Below are 22,519 nucleotides of genomic sequence, written 5' to 3' on the forward strand. Positions count from 1 at the left end.
GGCCTCACCTCTGAGCAGCAGGCACAGCTTTCACTTTGACACCTCAGGGCTGAACCTTAGCAAACACGCAGAAAACAGACGGCTTTATACGTCCACCTCTTATGTTTTATCCCCTTCCATTCCATTTCATGAAACACAGCAGTTCCTCAGGGCAGGCTAGTTTAGCCGGCTGCTGGACAGTGGTTTATGAGTCCGAGAGGAAACCCAAGGGCAGCGTTTATTGTCGCACTGAAAGAAGCTTGATAGATCCCCCAACACACACACACACACACACATACACATCACACACACACACACACACACACACACACACACACACATACAGTGTGTGCACACACACACACACACACACACACACAATCCTCTATAGGAGGCTTTCATTTAGATAGGGACCACCTAATTGCATTGGGGAGATAGCAGCACCATCCATTTGACCCTTCAGCTAATAAACAGCAATAGCGGGGCCCTGGCGGATGGCTGCTACCCCGGTGCTCATAAGCCAAATGAACAGGCTGGCACAGATAGAGGAAATTCAATAGTCAGAGACAATCCGTATTAATTTTGCCAGGGCTTTGCGAGGAGGTAGGAAGTGAGGAGGTAGAGATTGGTGGTGGGAGTGGGGAGGAATGCAATTATCATAATTGCTGTTGTAAAACCGCGGGATTACAATATCACATGGCAAACTACACTTTTGAAAAGAAACCCATATTGGTAACAATAGAGAACCTCGCAACCAACCCTATTAGCTTTAGACCTCACAAAACCGCATATGATGGCTCGCTTTCAGTGTTTTTTTCTCTGAGCCCCCCCCTCCCCCTTTTGTTATGCAAAATACAAAGCTCATTTCAGGAGTCCTAATTACGATTACATGAGAATTAATAAAAAGGGGAAAGTCATTATATTCCTCCGCCTTTCTGGAGATGAAAATTACTCACAGCAGGAAAGAAAAGCTTTAACACAACGGGCCTCACACAGTGAGTTCAGGAGTGGTTTGGTTCCCTAGTGGGCAGCACCAGGCACCAAGCACCAGGCAGGAGAGAGAGGAGATTCCTGTGGACGAGACCGAGGAAAAGGCTCCACAGTGCTCCATGCATTGATTTGAACACTTGCAGGCAGAGGAATGAAGGGAGGGAGGATGGGAGAGAAAAAGAGAGAGAGAGAGGGGAGAGTGGAGGCTATTAATAGCGCACAGAAGCCCTCCCCTGGGCCGGTTCTTGTGAGAGCCAACCCCCCCCCCCCCACACACACACACACCCATCCACATCCTTCCTCCACCCACTCCAGACGACCTCTGTTCTCTCCACATTAAATATTCAGCCACTAATGCTGCTATCCAGGTGCTGGACTCACCCCCATGTCCCTGTCTCTCCATCCCTCTTGCAATCTCTAAATCCCTCTCTTTTTCCCCCTCATGCTTCCTTCTCCTGTCTGTTCACTTCTCTCTCTCTCTCTCTTTCACTCCCTCCTTCCTATTTCTCTTCCTCCCACTCTCTGTGGCTCAATCCCTCTTTTTCTCTCCTCCATATTTCTACATTTGGGCTCTCCCTCTCTTCCTGGCTCCCCGCGACTGCCCTGCTACGTTCTCCTCCACTATGATCCGCTTGCCACGGTCACGGGGTGCCGCACGCGGAGTTCCCTGAACTGCTGCTTACACTCTCACAGGGACACTGCTCTCAGCTGCAACACCAAAAGAAGAGAAGAAAGAGAAAAAAGAAGCATAAAAAAAATGGCTAGTCCAACCTCAGGCTCAACCCACTCATGAGGGGCTCACTGAAGCAGAAGCAGAGGCACATCACTCCATTCTCAGCACTGTAAAATCTAACCGGCTGTTCCTGTTTTTAGCAGCAGGTCTGTAAAGCTCCTGACACCCAAATTCGACCCACATTCACCATTTCCGTTCCATATTCAACCAATATTCAACACATCTTTGCCATATCTGACCTACAGTTGACACATTTTTGCCATAATTAACATAGTTACTTATCTTTGCATATCCAACCTACACTTATTGTATCTTGCCTTATCCTGCCATATCAATGTCAATTCAGAGACCAGATCTGTTCCACCCTTAAAGGGTAACTATGCAGTTTTTTAGCTTAATTTATCTTAACAGCTTTAGAGTCATTGGAATGGTAGCAATGGAGTTTCTCAGACATTCGTCATAGTATAGCCAGCAAAAAGAAGCAGAAAGCGAGTAAACCGGTGTCGGAGGAACAAGGAAAGAGGAAACGACAGACTGACCGAGTAGGGGAAGCTTTGCAGAGAAAATTGCGCGCAAAAAGTGAGAAGACAGCAAAGTTGCATAGGGGGTCCTTTAAGTTGTGTAAGTTTAGAGTTTAGAGTGGTGTTGAAGGAGAGAGTCAGCACAGGGGGTAAATTACTTTGGGACATATCTGCTTGACGATTGGGAAGGATTCAGCATTTTATGGATGAGTTTATTTTATGTTTGTGGATGCAGTTTAGACAAAGAAAGCAATCACCTGGCTGGCAGGCACCTCAAGGGGAAATGCTCGACAGAGGCAGGATCCATTACCGTGTGTAAATGTCTGCTCACAGGCCGGCTATCTGCTGCCATTTAGATTCAGTTTGGCTAAGGACAGACAAACAATACACAGCACCCTCTTTACGTTATGACTGTACATTCTCTTCAAATGGGCTCAGAGTTTTTTTCCCCAAGTGACTTGATTCCTGCACAACAAATTTCAAACAGAGTTGTCCCTGAGACCTGTGCAAGCCATTTTGACCCACATTCCAAAGCCACCGTGTCAGAGAAATGGCCAGCTCAGCATGGATGCAGCAGAGTCTCCACATGCTGGGGGAAAAAATGAGATTGCTCACATTGAGGTCTGCAGTTACATTCTAAGAGAGAGAGAGAGAGGGGGGGGGGGGGGGTGCTCAAAACGAACACCGATGTAACATTTAACTAGATGAACCGCAGAGCGGTACAAAATATGACCGCCGCCCAGTCCAGCACATTTTTTCCACAAAAATAAATCATGCTGAAAGGCCTATATGATTCTAACTGTCTTATGCATTATCCACACTCAATTCTCACTGGTATCTGCTAGACAACAAGTACCAAAACATGATTAGTTCATAGATTTCACATGTAAAATTCATTTTATACAACCCCACCCCCATCTTGCCTGTTCAGAAATTTTTGAATTGTGTGCGTGTACACGTTTATGTTTATGTGTGTGGGTGTGTGTGTGTGTGTGTGTGTGCGTGCTTGTGTGTTTGCCTGCGTATGTGTGTTGTGCATGTGCATGCATGCGTACATATGTCTACTGTGTGAGTATGTGTCATACGTATGATTACTGTGAATGTATGTGTGTGCGTGTGTATCTGTTTATGCACATGTGTGCACATGGAATGGGTTAACATGACCCCTGGAGGCGAACATACGGAAAAAATTGGTCATCCTAGGCCCTACGGTTCTCAAGATATTCACAGAAAACTGTGTCTGCCCTACCCTCCTTTCGGGGGGTGCAGTCCAGCGGGGGGGCTACAGATCAAAACGAAAAACGATGGTTCCATGCTATCCATATGGGGTTACATGACCACCAAGTTTCGTCTACCCCGGTCTTTCAGTGTCCCGGGAATCCTTGACGGATATTTGGACATGCGAAAAAAAAAAGAAAAAAAAAAAAATTCTGACTAAACCTATATGACCGCCGCTTCGCTGCGCGGCAGTCATAATAATGGTATATGTTCAACAAAGCTTTCAGGGAACACACATTCCAGCATGGGGTCAGCCAAGCCTCAACACCACTGGGTAAGCATAGAGAGAACAGTAGGTAAAGGTGAAACATAAAACTGTCTCTATTACACCAAAGCCTGTCTCAGCTTACATTACTGAAATCATCACCAATAGCCTGTACAGTCTTAACTTCTCTATCAGCATCTAGCGCTAATGAGTGGTATCTCCATTACCTCACATTAGATCTCTCTCCTGCGGCGGTTCCATGCCATTAAGCAGTGGATAGTCAAGTTGATGGTGGAGGCACGCCACAACGTGGGCAGACCATCAGTGGATAATAGCCAGCAATGTTGTTGCAGATCGCTGCTAATGATTGCCCCTCAGGAGATCCCCCATAGACCCGCCCCCACCCTCTGGATTTCACTGTATGCGAGTGCTGCAATGGCATAGACCTTTTTTGCAGATGCTAATTTTACTCCTGAGAGATAGGTCAAGGGTTACACGAAGCAAATGAAGACTAAAAAGTAAAAAGCTAAGCCATAGAGATGTAGTGAGTGACGTTAGGTTGAGTATCAGGGCTTCCATTGAATCTTTGAAATTGTGCATGGCCTAGTAGTATTAACCCTGTGGGTCATTTTGGACTACTGTCCCTACTTACTCCACCTCTTTTTATGACCGCCGCGCAGCAATTTTTTTTTCTTTTTTTTTCTGTGCACGAAACTTGGTGGGCATGTAGCCCCACAAGGATAACATGGAACCATAATTTTTTGTTTTGATCTGTAGCCCCCCGTTGGACTGGACCCCCGGAAAGGAGGGTAGGGCGGACACAGTTTTCTGTGAATATCTCGAGAACCGTAGGGTTTAGGAAGACCACCTTTTTTTTGTATGTTGATCTTAAGGGGCCATGTCAACCCATTCATTTCATGTATAGCGCCACCTAGTTAAAAACGAAAAATGAGGTGTTGTAATCGCAGGTATCTGTGACCTAAAATGGTCAAAACTGCACAAAATTAGAAGTGTAGGATCATTATGACACCCTCTGAATACACGCCAAGTTTTGTGGAGTTCCGTTCATGGGGGTCCATACAATAAATTAATTTATGCTACTGTACACCAACTGGCCTGTAGGTGGCCGGACTCAGTTTTCTGTGAATATCTCGAGAACCGTAGGGCCTAGGAGGACCACATTTTTTTGTATGTTGGTCTTAAGGGGACATGTCAACCCATCCCATTACCTAGTTAAAAATTAAAAAGCAAAAAATTAGGTGTTGTAATCACAATATCTCTGGCTGACATGGTCAAAACTGCACAAAATTGAAAGTGTAGGATCATTATGACACCATCTGAATGCATGTCAAGTTTCGTGGACTTTCGTTCATGGGGGGCCATACAATAAATTAATTTATGTGTACATTTAGTGACCGTACACCAACGAGTTTTCTGTGAATATATTGAGAACCGTAGGGCCTAGGATGACCATTTTTTTGCATATGTTTGCCTCCAGGGGTCATATTAACCAATTCCATATGCACACATGTGCATAAACAGATATACACACAAACACATACATTCACAGTAATCATACGTATGACACATACACACACAGTAGACATATGTACGCATGCATGCACATGCACACACACAGGCACACCCACAAGCACATGCACGCAACAATTTCTCAGAACTATGAACAGGCAAGATGGGGGTGGGGTTGTATAAAATGCATTTTACATGTAAAATCTATGAACTAATCATGTTTTGGTACTTGTTGTCTAGCAGATTCCAGTGAGAATTGAGAATTGAGCCAGACCAGCAGATACCCTGACTTTGCTGAATTACTGAAGCTAAGCAGGAACAAAGTAGGAAATGAACACAATTTGACAAGCGTGACTTATTTTTTGTGGAAAAAAAGTTTCAACAGATACACCCAACAACATTTACTGAAAAATAACATGTTTAAGTACTGTGCTTGGGGCTCTGTTCTTCCCTCAGCATAAGTACAATTGGTTTATTATCTCCACCACCCAAAGTGAATTTGTGCATCTGACAGAAGTGTAATCTCTCTGGCTTCTTTGTAACATGGGAAAAAAGCCTCTCCTTAATGTCTAAATAATTACTGTGAAATTAATTTTAAAAACAGAAACAACACAACCACTCTCCACGGGGAATATATGAACATTTACAGCACTGTAACAAATGTGGGGGTAATACAATTAGTGTGCATAACGTATGAAGACATAAAGCTTTGGGGAAACCTCACAACACATTAGCTCCTGGTAGCATGATGCTTGATTCTAATACTACCATAAGCCTGGAATAACATGGACTTTTGTGTCTGGCATGAAGTGCTCTGAAATACAATGTCTAAAAGATGCTCAGCAGATAGGCTTATAAAAGTAACAGCAGGATACCAAAAATGTGACATCCTACATGAGCTACATGGTGTCCTGATTCGGAGCAAGTTTACATTTCTGCTCTCTTCTTCTCTTTTGGACTCTGACTTCCTTGTGACAACAAACTGACAATCTCTACAACTGATGGATCAACATGCCATTGGTGAGGGCCAGTGAAAGAGAGGGCTACTGTCAGCTGTCAGCCTAGAAGACAACTCCACTCATCCAGTCTGCTTGTGAGCTAGTACATATCCAAAGGCTTGATGTCCTTATTAAATAGCCATTAAAGCCATCTGTGGTGGTGCTTTGCATGTAGGTGAAAACTGTTTACCTGCTTTGATTTTAATAAAAAAGACTGCAGTTCATCATCAGTGAGCTTTGATACTTGGCACATAAAAATGCAAACTAATAGTGGCTTTTGTGAACGCTTATACTTTATCAGGGATGTTAAAGAGAAGCTTTCATGGAAATTTCACTGACAATAATATATGGGTAACCCCGACCTCTCTGGCAAGTAGCACCCTCTCCATCTCTCTCTGTTTGGAGTTTGACAGACGTTTTGCCTTAATGAATTACACGAGAGCTCGTAGACAATCATCTTGTGAAGCCTCGTTACTTTTGGAGGGATATACACCTAGAACAAGAACACACATCAATCACGTCGTTTTACCGCCCCCAAAACAGCTCCGGCGTACATTCCGTCAGATCAAAGTGTGTGTTGAAATCTACATCCGCCAGCCTTGATCTGACTTGACAGCACACGATTTCTACCTGACGCTGCTCCTTCATCCAGCCGTGGTGCTCTCAGCCATAATTTTATGCACTGAGCCTTCTGTTTGAACCTAGCGCAAGCTGCAGGTGACACTGTCCTTGGAGCACCTGCACTCAGACAGACGCAAGTGTGAGGCATCACAAAAACTGACGTTGGCCGTTATCATTATCTGCAATCTGTTCAGTCTGTCACGGCGTTGGTAACCCTCGGCACCTTGCCAGTAATATGTTTATTCACATACTATGCTGAATTGGAGCAATTGGAGTTAAACCCCTCTTTCATCAATAAAAATATCTCCAGCCCTGAAGCTAAAGCAGCCAAAACAAAACAAAAAAAAATCAACAGCATAAATTACACCAAGTTCAGCAATAATAACAAGGAGAAAGCACTATCAGACTGTTCTTCATTTCAAATAAAGGGCAAATGTTTGCCTACTGTGTGCCTCTGTACATTACCATAAGATTGCACTGCTGGTGTCGAGGAGGTGGGAGTAGTCTCTCACGCCACGTGTAACTGTCACCAAGGCTATGGCCTCTGTCAGATCCATCGTCGTGGTGACAAGGGTTTGAGGGGAACATACAGTACCAGGTCAGAGTGCCGGGGGGCGTGGGGGGTGGCATGGAGGAATGGGGGGGGGGGGGGGTATGAAAGGGAATGGAATATCAACAGAGTCCGGAGTCAATAAGGGCTTTTGCACATACACACACACACACACACACACATGCACACAAGCTTACATACACATAGACATACATGCACATAGTTAGAGAGAGAGAAAGAGAGCGAACACAGAGACATAAGCTCAAATACACACACACACACACATACAAACACACACATACACACACAGGAGCATACACGTTCCCATATGCCTCCAGCACTCAGTGTGCCAGTGACTGGAGACCTGGAGGTGGGCCAGTTGTTTATTCCTACTGATGAAGTGGAAATCGCTGCTGATTAAAACGTTATTTTCACTGCAGCAAGGGCGGCCGTTAATAGAACAATTCAAAGCGCTGTAGCAATTAAACTAAAACAATAGCCGTGCAGCCATTCCTCGTGATGGATTCCGCTGTGTAATTACGACCCTGTGCAGTTCCCCCACCAACCCCCTACCTCCGCACCGCACCAATGGTCAAACACACATCAGCGCCACACTGCGACACGTCCCACACACTCTGCTAACCCGGCTAGCACCCTGCCCTCGATGCTCACCCACTCACAGATCAGAGGCAGGTTCTAGAAATGCACGGTGAACAGAACTGAAATTTAGCTGAGGAAGGACCCCATCTTTTCACTAATGATCATGTCTACACCTTGAGTGCTCCAAAGCCACCATTTTGGATTTCACTAAAAGTTTGTTTAGCGCTAGTCTGTCAGACAAGCGAGATCAAGCTCATTGAGATGCCAGCTTCTTAATTCAAAACAGACACTCTTTTAAAAGCATTTCTAGATAGATAGATAGATAGATACTTTATTGATCCCCAAGGGGAAATTCAAGGTCTCAGTAGCATTACTTACAGCAGAAAAGTACTGTAATATACATATAAAAACTCCACTGTACAGTAGAGACAGTAGAAGATAAACATGATACTAAGATACTAAATACTAAATATACTATATAAACTAAATCAAATATCAACATAGTGTGCTTAAGGATGATCAAGCATGTCAGGGCAGGGACTGATCCTGTAATTCAGTGTGCATAGTAAGGTGTTCTATGAGAGTGAGTGTTACGGTTATGATGCAAATAAGTAAGTCCAACAGTGCAACAGTGCAAGGATAACGTCTTGAGACCAGCATAAAATAAATATGGACATATAAGAGAATAGTGTATAATGTAGACAAGATAATAACAAACCAAGCAATATTCAGCTTCAGTAACTTGGAATATTGACGGCAATTAAGCAATGCAATACATACAAGCCCGCCACAGAGCACAAGGGAAAATACATGAATGAATAGCAGAAATAAGAAACAGAGTAATTAAATAAGGACTCTGATGGACGATGGACGATGAACAAACATAACCGGAGGCCATAGTCCCAGCAATGAATAAAACAGATCAAAGTTGGAACTCTTTTTAAAGCTCAGCACAATGCATCACGGTTAACGTGGACATTGCACTCACAAAATTAATGACACTGAAATAATGATGAGAGATGGTGGTGATGTTGGTAGTATGAAGGCATGTGTGTAAGAACACTGGATGAATTTGAAACTGTTTGTGACAGACACTGTTGACTGATGATGTTAAAGGTAAAAAGACACAACACAACACAATTAATGTAATGTTGCAGTAATGTCATTACTGTCAGGACACAGATAAAGGAGTACCATCTGCACATGTCTTTGTAAACCTTGTCTGACTTTTATGATTCAATCTGACACATACAATATAGAATGAAGCTGTCATCATTGAATTTGTAATGTTTCTCCAGTCTGAGAATAACATCCATGTCTACACAACTTCCGCTGGGCACTGTTTTTTACATATTTGCTATAATGAATGATGTCCTCTTCTGTTTGAAAAGGATAATGCAATTTAGACCCATTATTATAAAGGTCACAGCATTATATATCACGCAGGAAGAGCTTTTGGTAAGTGCTGGCTTAAAGGTCTGTTTTCATGACTTGCGACAATATACACCCAGACTCCGGAGGTGAAATTATGATTAGCTTGGGCTCTATAAATCTGAGAGAGCAAGAAATCCATACTTTCCCCTGTGAAGAACTGCTCAAATGCAGTAGGTGTCTGGAGAGAGCAGAAGTTCGGCCTGGTGCACACTGGGTCCCTGATCTGGCCCAGATAAGAACTGGAGGAGAGCCAGGTCTCGTCCCGAGACAGTGGCTCTCTATGTGTGGAAAGGTAATCAAAGGAGACAGTCGAGAGAAGAGGATGAATCTCCGGGAAGCAAGAGCATCCAGAAGCTAGCTGAGCGGACCATGGGCAGATTATGAACTTTCAGATCCTAATGTATTGTAGATGTATTAAGGATGTATTAAGGGCCCCCACTTATTGTCGTATATGTGGGGGGGGGGGGGGGGGGGGGGGGGGTTCGTGGGTCCTCCCCCAGAACATTTTTAATTTGTTTGATGTGATTTCCTGTATTCTGGTGCATTTTGGGGATGGCCAATACTAAATTCAATCAGATTCATAGCCTACATCCTGATTTGTTGATATTGAGGCAATGATTCCATGCAAAGGCTTGGGCTTCAGGGCCCCCTGACCCCTTGGGCCCCTGGGCCTGGGCCCGGTAGGCCCGTGCAGTAATCCATCCCTGGAGCGGACAGAAAAAGACAAAAAAACCACAACAACAACAAAAAAAAGGAGGGGGGGGGTTATGCAAGGACAGGCTTTTTCAAAGGGTATCACTGTTTTCATTCAAAAAATGCCCATACTTCAGTGGCGTTTCAAGTATGCCATTGAAATGTTTTGATACTCAATTACAATTTTAGATTCTCCATAGCATAGTTCTCCCCCTCCCCTTGTCTCATCCCTAGCAAATTATTCTTATTACGCAATTATGTCTTACCAAGGACTGAAATTAGATTTGAAACTCCTTCCCCCCCGTCTGTAATAGAAACAGATGGTGCTAATTCCCCCGTCGAGATAGAGCAGGGTTTTACCTCAGAGGGTTTCTAGACAATGGGCTGAAAGACTGCCTTTCTCCCTTCACTCAGAAGATTACGGCACAAATGCTTTGTAAGAGTTAGCCTGAAGTGGAAAACTGCTGCCTCAAACGTTTAAACTTCTGCCATTCTGCCAACTTGTGTACTTAAGTAGTCCAGTGGACAGAAAGGTGAACCCGGAAATGTTGAAAAGTTTTATGATGGAAATATATAGTATGGGTTCCCAGCATGCAGAAACTGCCAGATGCTAATTTGCCTATGTTGGGCAATTTGTGTAATATAATTAGTATTATAATTATGTTAGTATGTTTTTAGGGGTTACTGGAGATGCTGAGTCCATATCTGACATTTTCAAGTCATTTACAAGATTCAAAATCACTATTTAAACTTGGTTTGGTCACGTTTTTACTCTCATTAAGCTGATTTTGCTGAGTTTTTGGGGGCGATATAGATGGATTTTTGGAGGATAAAAATGTTCAGTGTTTAGGAATAATTTGTAATTAATTTGCAATAAAAATTTATTTCTGAATTCCACAATCATTTTGGAAATAGCTATTCACTGGCCCTCTGCTGTGACTCACAATTGAGTAACAAAGGGAAGAACTAGCCTCTCCTCACTGTCCTCATCCGTTGTCCTGTCGCCATCTTCTCCAGACTCTTCATCCCTATCCTTCTGCTGTTTTTACTGTGTAAATATAGTGCCACATGTAACATCTGCCACATGAAACAATAATTAGTACAGGCCTGCAGCTGCACTTTCCAGATACATATATACACAGTTTTAACCCACCTTTGCAGTTACAGCTGATAACATCTAACAAATCAGGAGGAGCAACAGGACAGGACAGAATCAAGGGTGGGCAAGTTCCTCTCCTTTCTTCATACCTGTCTTCTTAATCTATCCAAACGCGGTGATATCCACAGCCGGTGGATCAGGACGGTCTGCTGCTTTCCATAGATGGGCACGTTTTCCATGGAGGAGCAAGACCTCACCGCCAGGGATGTATTACTGCACGGGCCTACAGGGCCCAGGCCCAGGGGCCCAAGGGGTCAGGGGACCCTGAAGCCCAAGCCTTTGCATGACATCATTGCCTCAATATCAACACATCAGGATGTAGGCTATGAATCTGATTGAAATTACTATTGGGCATCCCCAAAATGCACCAGAATACAGGAAATCACATCAAACAAATTAAAACATTTCTGAGGAAGGACCCCCAAACCCCCCTTCCACATATGCGACAATTAATAGGAGGCCCTTAATACATCTGGGCCCAGGGGCCCGAAAGTTCATAATACGTCCATGCTCACCGCTAGGTGGAGGCCCAAGCAAAAGGATCCGAAGAGAACCCTTGTAAGGGGTATTGAAAAGCTTACAGAGGCCTTCAGACTTTGAGCCCCTGCCCCCGCCGGACAGCTTTAGGCTGGAGTTGGCGGTGGCCCTGGCTGCGGAGCAGAGCAGAGGTGGAGCGGCAAGGAGGTGGTGCCTTGAGGACGGACGGTTGGCGGAGCCTGTTCGAGTCGGCCTGTTCGCCGGTGCTCTTTAGAAAAATAAGTGGGAAAAAAAGTTTGTTGTGTGAAATCCGATAGCACGAGCCAGAGAGTGTGGAGCGGCCGGAACAGCGGAGGACAGCTCTGCGACAAGGCAGCAGAGGAGGAACGCCAACGTCGGTAGCTGTAGCCTGATTGAGCAGCGTGGTCCGGCTGCGATGGAACTGGAGTCTGCTGCCCCGACTGGCGATACGACGGAGTGGAGCATCAGAGGTGCAGTGCCAGTTACGGTGCTCAGCGCTGGGGAGTCTGTGGCAGTGGAGGCTAGGCCCCGCCAGGTGTTGGAGGAACGTTGCGGTGGTGCACACTGCGAAAGTGCGACCTGAGGGCGTTCTCTGAAGGGAGCTGGGGACGAGAGGCGACAGACCAGGTGACTGCTAGCACGCCCCGCATTGGGCCACTGGTGCTTGTGGTTCCCCAGGGTGAGTAGGGCTCTTGCGGTATGTGCACCCCACCTGCTGTGTGGCAGTGCCAAAAACGAACTGCTGGACTGAATGCGGGAACGGCCGCGCCGAGGATGGCAATGGCTTGCTGGGGGAGCTGTGCAACGCCAGCGTGCTGGACTGTGCTTGAGATTCCCATGATGTTTCGCGCTGGGGATTCTGGGAGAACTGAATGATCATCATCTCAATACCAATGTTTCCCAAAAGGCTTGTCCTAAGGAGAACAGTATTACCTTAAACACACATGAGGAAACTGAACAGTCCAATCAGTAGACTAGGATAAGCTAGCCAACTATGCTACTTTGTTTCAGAGTCCTGCACGGGTCCATTTTTTTAGACCCGCCCCCGCCCGCACCCGAGAAGTTCAGCACCAGATCCGACCCGTCACCTGTGGTGATATTAAAATTAAATCCGCACCCGCCCGGACCCGTTAATATTTTGCCCGTTACCCGACCCGTGCCCGCAATAAATCGCACACAAGCTAAAATCATTCAAATGAATGTGCTTTATTTTTTTTCTCGCACAATAGAAGCACGTAAAGGGCAACCTTTTTTTTTTACATTTTGCGTCAGGGATAAACCTTACAACAACGACACATAGCCCAAACCTTGCTGCATCAGAACATTATTCTACATAAAATGGACCTGTTAATGAAACAGAAAGAACAAGAAAAAAACAACCTGAGCCTGCCACTAGCCAACTTTACCTTGACTTCATCCATTGTAGCCTACTCTCTTGCGCTCCAACTACGAGACGGTTATATTGTTTAATGTTTTCACACATAGATGCATCAAACAAATAATTCAAAAGTCGCAGTACTGATGTGATGGGTCAAGTGTCGTATCGTTGACTAAAACACATATTTGCGATGTGGTAATGGTAATTTAGATATACAAATATTTCACATATTTTTCAATGATGTTTTATTTCTATACTGTTTTGGTTCTCATCGTATCCGCCCGCAAGGAGTTCTTTGCTCTTGCAAAGCAGCTCTTATAATATGATCAATATAGGCTATTATGCTAATTTATGCTAATTAGCTCAATTATACAAATTGCCCAACATATGCAAATTAGCATCCGGCAGTTTCTGCATGCTGGGAACCCGTACTATATATTTCCATCATAAAACTTTGGTGTACTCAACATTTCCGGGTCCACAATGGGGCTCTATGGGCTGTCCACCGGACTAAAGCCAGGTGATTTCACCTTTAGCAGATCTGCCTGGCTGAAGACTTGTGCTAATTAGAATCTGTTCAACTCTTCATCTCTTCAACTGCTTTTCTCACTTTTTCTACAGCATGTTTAGAGAGCCAAAAAAGAACTGTTGACAGGCAACTTGGCTATTTGCTTCACTGACTCCTCAAGTCAACGACAACAAATCAAAGTTTCCTGTGTTTTGTGACACCGCACAAACTCAAAAACTCACAACCTCAAACATCAGAGCCAGGCATGCTGAGAAGGAGGCTAAAACCTGTGGCTGCTAGTGTCTCTAGCTAGCATGTCTCTTGGAGTCCCTGGCAATGAGGTTTCCACATTGCACAGCTTTGATCCTGCTGCTTAATCTTACATAAGATTGTTGCATATGGTGCAGAAAAGTATTTAAGGGGTCAAGAAAGAAAGACAGATACAGAACGAATGTGTGTGTGTGTGTGTGTGTGTGTGAGAGAGAGAGAGAGGGGGGGGGGGGAGGGTATGATGAGTCAGAGACAGTTAATGACACCTCGGAGGAGCATTTGACTTTATTGCCTTTTAATTCTTCTATTAATGAGTTGTTGTCATTAGCGATCACGTTCACCACACCCGTCATTACAGAACAGCCATTAGGCTGGGTGCAGTGATGAATCGTGATGCCCGTGCAGCTGGAGCAGCCACAAGGTGAATGTCAAACACACCTGTCACACAGACACACACACACACTCAACACACACAGAGAGCAAACTCCCACGTGTTGTACACACTCCACACTCACTCCAACACACACACACATTCTATACACAGAGATAAGACTCCTGGATGGATAGAACTACAGCCTGGAGAAGGCTAAAGCCAGATGGAGTTTGGACTGAGCTGCAAAGATGAAAAACTGAGCTGCAGACATCTATATTATTAAAACACACACACACACACACACACACACACACACACACACACACACACACACACACACACACACACACACACATACAGGCACACACACACACACGCACGCACGCACGCACGCACACACACACACACACACACATGGACACTCACAGTCGTATAGGCTGAACTGAATGACATTCAGTGGCACAGCCACTCTTTCTATTTCTGACTGAGCAGACTGCAGATAAGAGTTTCATTACAGGCCCCTCTCGTCACTGCGTCTTCGGGAACCAGGAAAGGTCACGCAAAGGTTTGTAAAGGTCGCCAGCGCTCGGAATCAATTTGCCACAGAGAGTACGAGGAATCAGGCTAGGATTATCTGAAACTTGCTAAATGGCATCATGTTAATGACAATGATAATAAAAAAGGAAAGCTCAACACAAAAATTACTTGCGGGCCATGGACAATACCCCACCCCCCCCAACCCCCACTTCAAGTCAGTAAAAACAATATGTTTTTTGTTTTGTTTTGGGGGGGGGGGGGGAGGGATTCACTGGTCTTATCTTTTTTCTCGCTGGTGAGCAAACACTTTAATGTCAGGCCCACAGGGGGTCGAGCAGAAATATTGCTTTTCCCCAGATTCTGTCTCCGCCCTGGAGGGAGGCGGCATGGAGAGAATAGGAGGGGGGCTGATTGTGAGGGCTAGAGACTCATGGGTCACATACACACACACACACACACACACACACACACACACACACATATTACACACAAAAACACACACACACACACACTCAAATGCAGACTAGCACACACATATACACATACACAGACACACACAAACACACACACACACTCCCTCAAATGCAAACTAACACACACACACACACACAACGCCAGCTCTCTTTAATGCCACTCTGTCACCCTGGGCTTGTGGTCATGCAGCTAGCCCAAACCCTCACCTTTCATCCCCTCCCTGGGACTCCTGAAACTTTAATAGCACATAAAGAGATCTCAGCTGCCCAGGAGCACACTCTCCCTGCAGCTCAGAGGGGGGAGGGAGGGAGGGAGGGAGAGAGAGAGAGAGAGAGAGAGAGAGAGAGAGAAAGGGCAGAGAAAGATAGAAAGAGAGGAGAGACTAAAGAGACAGAGAAAAGGGCAAAATGAGGGAGGGACAAAGAGAAAGCAAGAGTGAAACAGAAAGACTGAAATGAAAAGAAAGGGAGAAAGAAAGAAAAAAAGTGAGAGGAAATGGCAGACAGGGAATGAGGGAGAGAGAGAGAGAGAGAGAGAGAGAGGGATGAAACTTTGTGTACCTTCTCTCCCTACTTTCAGCTACCTCCCATCCATATTTTATCCTATGCCGGAGCCCCTTGCAGTGCACAAATCTCTCTGATGGAAAGATTACAGTTTGTTTTTTATCAAAATGGGGTCGAGGCACGGCATGCATCTGACTATGGGATCCTCTCCACTCAGTATTGCCTTAGCGCTGGCTGGTGAAGCTGATGATCTGAGCTTATTGACTTTGTACTGTATGATGTGGGCTTTGGGACTCTCTATTGTGTCATTTGAGTCTATTGACTTTCTATTGGATGATGAGAGATTACTGGCTGTGTAACTGTACCGCGCGAGCTGGCGTCTGACTAAAGCAGTGCACTGTGTGCCGTGGACTTAGACTTCGCTTCAACAAGATTTTTTTTCGAAAATGTTTGAATGAGATTTTTTTGAAAATGCTTGAATGTGCGTACCAGATTGTACGAGAGTTGCATAGCGCTTGCAGAGCACAGGATGTCCCCTGCAGCAGAGCAGAGGGTGACGTCTTCACTCTCGGCCACTGCCATCTCAGGGTGGGCTTTTTTTAACGGAAAAAGGCAACCTCTGCTTGTCTATCAATTATGCACAGGGCCGTACATGGCAGAGTGGAGGAGAGAGGGGAGGAGAGGAGAGAGGAGAGGAGAACGAAGGAGCAGTGCTTTTTAAAATGCTGCGAAGCAGGAAAGAGGACTATAGGGGCTGGTGAAGAAAGTGGGAGAGAGAGAGAGAGAGAGAGAGAGAGAGACAGCTGGCATACACACTGAAAATAGCCTCTCTGTTGCCCCTTGTGGGCTACCCTAGTCCGCTGAGGGGGGGGGCGGAAGAGGCCAGCGAGGGGGTAAGGGGGGGGGGGGGGTGAAATTGAGAAAAGGAGAGAGAGAGGGGGGAAGAGAGAGAGAGAGATCAGGCCCTGCTGTAACTCCTCTCTCAGTGCACCAGTGCACCTCTCCTCAGTCAGGCTATTGGGTCATAACAGAGAGGGACCAAAGGAGAGGGGGGCATCTCATAATTCTCAGACGACTGCTCTTCTTGGTCTCGATGTGGCCCGGATCTGGCATTGATCGCTGTGACTGCATTGACCTACACGGCAGGGCTCCTGCGGTGCTCAGGCCGCTAACGCTACATCAACCCCCACACTCAGACGCCTCAGCGGAGTGTCTCATTTCTCCAACACTGAGATGAAAGAGACAGACAACAGACAGCTCATCCCTGCCCAGATGGAGACTGCCTCTGGGACAGGATCATACTGGCCCAGATCTGGGCCTGATCTGGTCCTGGTCAGACTCATCCCAGCCTCTGCTGCCCTCCTGGGTCACTTCTCCACGGCCAGGCACTCAGCACTGAGCAAGGCACTCAACTCCCGTCCCGCGCTTAAATGCGCTCATCTTCCAGTGTAGCTTTCCATTTCAAAAACAGAGTCAATATTCGCAGGCTGTGCTTACGCACTTGAGACATGGACACATTAAGTGAAGCATCTGTAGAGCAGTTCCAGTTCCAACAACAAAGCTGTCTCTTCATATTAGCGTGCCAGCATGTACTGTACAGTACAGTCTACCCCTGTGGCATGTGCCATGTTGTTGATGAGATAATGGAAAAACAGCATGGTCAGTGAGATAAAGCCTGCATATTCAAGGGAAATTCAGCTTAAACACACTGCAACAATCCAACCATTTTGGAGAGTAAACGTTAAGAGTCCTCACAATGCCCACAAAGCAGTGTTTATGTGTATGATTTCAATGGCCATAAAGCAGTGTTGGTGTGTATGATTTCAATGGCCATAAAGCAGTGTTGGTGTGTATGATTCCATGATTGGGCTACTCTGGAGTGTTCCACTCATGCAACCCCCAGGAGTTCCTCTACATGTCTGTCTAGGTCTCTCTCTCTCTCTCACACACACACACACACACACACATACACACACACACACACACACAACAGACAGCAAGAGGGACATCCCTTTGAATCAACCAGACTTATCAGGTCTCTCATAACAGCTACAGGATTCTTTTTCTTTCACACACACACACACACGCACACACACACAGAGAGGGGACCAAATGGATGTGCTTGGGCATTTCAATTTATCTCTTACCAGCCCGGGTGCTCCAGCTTTTTTGTGCAGCATGCATGGCTTAATTTGAAGAAAGCATGCATCAGATGGCTCTATTTTTAGCAAGCTTTCACCACCACCTAGATACCGAATCAATCTGCTTGCACAACTTCCACCATCACATCCATTACCTTCACTATTATGGGTGCTATTTGAACTCATGATGCAATCTAGTTCTTTCTCCCTCCGATCTGCTGTATTTTTCCATTTTGGATTGATTATAGCCCACTCCGAGTGGGCATGATAGCTGTATTCTTTTGATGTATTGGAGTCTGGCACATTCCCAGTGGCCCTTGCTGGTGCCTGATTAAAACTAAAGGGGTCTAAATCTCCTCCTTTGTCTGGAGTGAGAAGACTACTGATGAGCAACCGTCTGTCTTGATCACCAATAAAAACTTCTGTGCTGTGCCTACAAATCACAGCAATGTGGGAGGATGAGCCAGAGAGGGTGAGATTTGGCTCCAAGAAAGAATGAGAGAAACAAAGAAAGAGAGAAGGATAATGGGAGAGAGAGAGAGAGAGGGATGAGGAGACTGAGCGACTTGGATTGTACATTTCAGAGCAACGATAGCAGGAGGAAAGCTGTTCTTTGTTTCTGGATTTCTCTGGGGAAACAGAAGAATTAGCGTGAATTACGACTCTCAGGGAAAATAATTACACGGAGCAGCTGAATTACAGCTCCCTGCTCTGCTCTCTCCAGCCTACATTCCTACACCTCCACATGCACACCCAGGGAGCCCACTCAGGCGACACCTATCTGAGCCGGCTGGAACTCCTCCTGGACACTTGACAAACCTGGGGAATATGAGAAAGTGGCTGCAGTTTGGTAGCCAAATACCACAGTCCTCATCGTCTCCCAAGCTACCTTAAACGGATTTTATAAACTACTGGAAGAGTTGCCATGCCATACGGGATAGTGTTTTTTTTCTATCTAATGCCCCTGGGGGCCTGTTTATTGCTCCTAGCGCAGACTAATTCACGGATATTTGTTTTATGGGCTTAGCAATGAAGAGCACATCTGCTGCCAAATATGTGTTGTGGGTCTCAGCTAAAAGTGAGCAGGACTTTTCTGTTCTCTCTCAAAACAGCCATCTTGAAGCTCTGAAATCCTGTAAGTATGTGTGACAAGAAGAAACACAATTCTAGAGTTTCTCAAGTTTTTTTTTTGTTCTAAGCAATCACAAATGGTGTGACCTTTTATTACAAAAAAAGAAATAGAAAATCAGGGGTCTGCCTCGTTACTGAGCACTGGGAAAGGTCATGTGAGTCATAAGTGCCGGAGTGATCGAGAGAGTAAGTGTCTCAGGTATTCGCACCAGGTACCCTCTTTATCCATACATGCCATGCCACAGACACAATGAATTTCAAGGCTTCCGGAACAGAATAGTAGTTTAAGCTGTCAGTGGGCACTTTCCAAATGTCGGAACACAAAAAATTTCTTTTGTGCTTTTCGTTCCTACAAAAATCTATTTTTAAAAAAAGAAAGAAAAAACAGCCTATGACACAATGCACAATATTCCTTTTTGAGTGAACTGACCCATTCATAATCTGCATGACAAAAAGCACTGCTACATGTAAGTATATATTTGCTTTGTCTACCGCTCCATCTTGTGAAGATATGATTGATGCCTTTACGCGCCCCAATCAGTTGCTCTGTCGACTGCTGGCTATGCCTTTCAAGCACACAACTGCTTCAATAAATCCCACCACTTTCAAAAAGGTTTGGTGAAGTGTAACCAAAGGCAAATTGAACAAAAAGTTTTTTGTTCAAAAAAACTATATGTGAAAAACTGAAAAACTATATGTTTTTCACAGTGACACATTTATAAAATTAGCATTTCATTGTGGTCTTCATTAGTTCCAATTGTTGGCCAAATTGCTTCTCTCCCACCAGTAACAAAAAGGCAACAATAGCTTTAAGATAATGAACAAGAAAAGATTGCTAACTGCTTGAGAACACTGTCCATTTAAATATACAAAGCCACTCTGCTGTGACTAAGAATGAAATGAAAATGTAAAAAAAAAAAATGATCGCAGGCAGAAGCTATTGTATTAAACTATCAAATCCAGACAACGGAGACCTGTCAAAATCCTTGCAAAATGGAGTCAAGGGTGGTGGTGGTGGTGGTGGTGAGCTTTGCAGCTTCTCCATGGCTGTCGTGTACTAGGAGTTGACAGCACGTTTCTCTGCCATATTAATGGACAGCCACTTCCAGAAGGTTTTGCTGTCGTTCATCATGGTGACTCGCCGATCATTTGCTCATCAAATTACAAAATGTTAAGCACGACATAAAGGAGGGTAATGGGGTGGAAATTAGTCAGTTATAATAATTACACCACCGCAATTGACCCCCAAAGCCTCTCCTATCCATACGTATGCACATTAAGAACGAGCAGGGGGAGGAGATATGGGCTTTGTAATTAGCCTCAGATTAGACCACAAGGAGGGCTCCAAGCCAGCAGCTGTTCCCCTGAGTCTTCTGGCCTAGTGCTTTCCAGCAGACAGATATCAGTTTGTCCCTGTAGGGTCAAGAAGGAGTGACCTGATCCACAGGGGGTCAATCCAACATTGCGTTTTTATTTGGGGGTTAGTGAGTTAGCTGTCATCAGCTGGTACCATAATGTCCTCATGTACCTCTTTTGCCCTTTACTGAACCAGCACAGATTGACTTTGTTCTTTTCAACAATGTGCTGCAAGACCTACAACCCCCACAAACACACAATACAGCGCTTGGGGGGTCCGGCTACAGGCCGCAGACATATCTACACAGCAGATCTACCAGTACATGCGCTGATGGTCATCTTGCTTAGCTAATAGCTGAAACTGTTCAGTTAGTTTAGTAGCTGGTGTGTTGTGTTGTATTTTATGGACCCTTTCAAGAGAGTTCCATTATCAGCACATAGGTGCCAACTCTCACGCATTGGCCGTGAGACACACGCATTTGATTGGTTTCACACACTCACACGCCACACCCCCGATTTCTCACGCTGAAGTGTCAACCCAGTCGGTCAGATGCCTGAAAAATGAGTTTAGCCTATCTATAGATCTACCTGTTGAGCCACGGTTATGCTTTCAGAGACGGTGAGAGGGTTCAAGAGCACCCCCTGTCTGTGGAATTTTATAAATTGTCTCTCATTTGCGATGCTACTTCAGAAGCCGTCCCAGGCGCATTCCCCCCGCATTTCCCCGGCTTCAGGTAGGCTATGCTTTGAGTATTATTGAGTATTTTTCACGCTGAAGTGTCAACCTGGTAGGTCAAATACCTGGCAGATGAGGTTCAACTAAACTAAACCTATACATATGATATCACACATCAGGTGAACGTGCGGAATCTAAACTATTATTAGCGCCAAGTTGCTATGATATATGGTTCGCGAGAAAATTAACATTGAACCGACGTGCAATTTAGGCTAATCATATTTGCATTTTGCACACAGTGCACACCCATTACTCTCGGTTTAATATTTCACTAACCCTTCACACAACACGTGGCAAACCCAATATCACAATAAACAGCAAACCTTACCGAATACGAGGATATAGAGCATGCCTTTGTGCAATAAGTGGTTCCTGAGTAGGCCTAATCCGGTTTTGAAATTGCAACACATTTCTACATAGCCTCATTGGGGCGAAATTATAATGTATTCTAATGTAAACTATTTGTCAGTAGGCCTACATACATTTTTGTAAATTGCTCAGCCATAGATTATCCCGCTATCATGGTTCTTATATTGTCAGGTTCCAGCCAATCCCATTACAGATAAATGAATATATTTATATTGCCATGCTTCCTAGTGACATTAATGCAAAAATATGAAGAAAATCAAATAACGAGACACAAATATTGATATACAGCCTGACATAAGCCATATGCAAACATTCACATCATGCAGATATGGGTACATCCTGAAAAAGGAATAGCATGTAGGCTATAGGCTATGGCCATTACAATGACCAATATATTATCTTAAATAAACTAGCTGAATAACACAGGTGACCACTTCTGCATAATTTCATGGAGTGCTGAAATGTCAACACATTTTTTAACATTTCTGAACTGTGAAATATGTTTTTGTGGTTGTGAACTTATTGCAATATCACCTAACTATTCCACCTGTGTGTGCATGGTTATAATTCTGAAGTGCAAAATAGCTTAGGCTACAGCACAAATATTTCCATAAAAATAAGCAAGTCTGACCTCCTGAATTTATTTTGAAAGTGCACCTGATTGATGCATTTAAAAGTTAAAATATACAAACATTTCTTAAATTCTTACAAAACACCCACCCACTTTTTAAAATTGTTAGTTTGGACCCCCTCACTTTTGCCGTGCGAAATACCAGTGCTGTTTTCAGCATCTGTTTAGTGCTTCATTGTCATTTTCATTGGATTCACGGTTTAGTTTGATATTTAATTTACTTTTGGACTGTTTGATTATATTGTTAAATGTTGGGACTGATGGGCACTGAAATCTGGGGAGGTATTTGATGATCACTATTACGTTCCATGTAGTTGAAAGAG

The 22,519-nt window shown here is 44.7% G+C and overlaps 1 protein-coding gene across 1 annotated transcript in view; it reads right to left on the reverse strand.

The window, feature by feature from the left end:
- clstn2a (calsyntenin 2a) overlaps positions 1-22,519 on the reverse strand; it is a 241,428-nt gene that overhangs the window by 92,086 nt on the left and 126,823 nt on the right. The gene's annotated exons all lie outside the window — the stretch shown is intronic.

Source organism: Alosa sapidissima, chromosome 1 (genome assembly GCF_018492685.1).
Source record: "Alosa sapidissima isolate fAloSap1 chromosome 1, fAloSap1.pri, whole genome shotgun sequence".
NCBI classification, from domain to species: domain Eukaryota; kingdom Metazoa; phylum Chordata; class Actinopteri; order Clupeiformes; family Clupeidae; genus Alosa; species Alosa sapidissima.